General features: G+C 36.7%; 1 pseudogene; it reads right to left on the reverse strand.

The window, feature by feature from the left end:
• Nucleotides 1–1199: 1199 nt before the first annotated feature.
• LOC123787303 (translationally-controlled tumor protein-like) lies at nucleotides 1200–1743 on the reverse strand (annotated as a pseudogene).
• Nucleotides 1744–2195: the final 452 nt, after the last annotated feature.

Raw genomic sequence — 2195 nt, forward strand, 5'->3', positions numbered from 1 at the left:
TTTGAAAAGATATATGCACCCCTGTGTTTATTGCAGCATAATTTACAATAGTCAAGATATGGAAGCAGCCTAAGTGTCCATTATCAGATGAATGGATAAAAAAGATGTGGTGTATAAATACAATGGAATATTGCTTAGCCATAAAAAAGATAAGATCTTGCCATTTGTGACAACGTGGGTGGACTTAAAGGGTATTATGCTAAATGATGTCAGTCAAAGAAAGACAAATACCATATGATTCCACTTTTATGTGGAATCTAAAAAACAAAACAAATGATAAACAAACAAAAAGCAGAATTAGATCTATAAATATAGAGAACAAACTGATGGGGAAGGGGATTGGAAGATGGGCAAAATGGATGAAGGGAAGTAAGACATACAAGTTTTCAGTTATGGAATGAATAAGTCATGGGAAAAATAGGTACAGAATAGGGAAATAATCAATGGTATAGTAACAGTGTTTTATGGTGACAGATGGTAGCTACATTTGCAGTGAGCATAGGACATTGTACAGAGAAGTTGAATCATGTTGTATATCTGAAACTAATGTAACATTGTCTATAAACTATACTGCAATTAAAAAATAATAACAAATGTTTTTAAATAAGACAAAGATTGTCAGTCTGACTAAAATAATTCAGCAATATAAGGAAAATATTTAAAATATTAGGAAACAATAAAGTTACACTAAAAATATGGTTTGTGTTGTCCAGTGAAAAAGTGTTTTAAGTTAGTATTAATATAGAATATTTGAACCATATAATTAACATATTTGACTAAATTGACATATAAAATACTACACAAACTCTGTGCATTTCAAGTACACATAGAATATTTATAAAATTGGACCACATAATGAATCATAAAGAAAATCTCAAGCAATTTCAAGCATCTGAATCGTATAGAGCACATCCTCTGACCAAAATATAATTAAGTCATAAAGCAATGACATAAAACGTGCTTTAGAAGCTGTGTGCTAAACTTTTTTTGAGTTTAAAAGCATTTGATTTTTAGAGGACCTACATGACTTTTTTTTTCCCTTAAAAACAATGCCTCCACTCAAAATAAATCAAGGTGAAAATAAATGAAGAGCTCAAGATGACATCAGTCCCATTTGTCTAAGTCCTGGCATTGTGTGGATGAAAAGCAGAGCCAGTTACAAGAACAGGTGACACCTCCAAAGTTAACTGCCAAATTCATTAACATTTTTCCATTTCTAAACCAGTCTTAAAGAAAATCATATATGGGGTCACATCATCCTCATGGAGTCCAACAGAGCATCCATGCCATCTACATTCATGCTTTCACCAATAAAGAACTGGCAGTTTTTGAAATCAGCAAGGATATGCTTGATTTGTTAGGCAACCCTGCCATAAAAGATTTTACTCTATCTGGCCTCTGTTCTTCAAGTTTGCCTTTGACTGATTCCCTAGAATCTCTGATGTACTTCTTGTAGGCTTCTTTTGTGAAGCTGGTTTCCTGCAAGTGCACGTGATGGTTCACGATAATATAAATACCAGTGACTATTGTGGTTTTGATACTTTTGCCCTCAGTACCTTTGCCCTTGAGACCTTCCGTGGAGGCATTTTCATCAATGAATGAGTCATCAATGTTACTCTGTCCTATTGAGCATCTTCCCCTCCACCTCCAGGAATCCGGGGATCCCCCATCTGGGATCTCCCAGATCTTGCAGATGTCGGGGAACATCTCATCATGGCTGACGAGATGCGGGTAGATGATCATGCCTGCTGCTAGAGGAAGACGACGGTGGTGCTATTTTAGCAGCAGCCGAAGCTCTAACCCAGGGAGGTGCAGCCAGAGCGGCACTCCGTGGGGGGTGGGGAGAGGCGGGGACGCGTGGGAAAAAGCTGTGCCAAACGTTTTAAAAATACACTTTTAAGTAACTTGTGTGTCAAAGAAGAAATTTTAAAAAGATTAAGAAAATATTTTAACGTAGAAGAATACAATATAGTTCATATAAAACCATTTGGGAAAAAAAAATTTTGGATGCTCCGCAATATGGAATAGATTGCAATTAGCCCAAGCATTCCATTGACAACAAATAGGAAAATCCGGAATAATTTTTTGTATTTATTTATTTTTATAGATGGGTGGGGGGAGGAGCAGAGGGAGAGGGACAAGCAAGCTCCACACTGAATGCTGAGCCCTGCCAACGGCTTCATCCCACCACCCTG

The sequence above is a fragment of the Ursus americanus genome, chromosome 17 (genome assembly GCF_024610735.1).
Source record: "Ursus americanus isolate L20-20 chromosome 17, mUrsAme1.1.p, whole genome shotgun sequence".
Lineage (NCBI taxonomy): Eukaryota > Metazoa > Chordata > Mammalia > Carnivora > Ursidae > Ursus > Ursus americanus.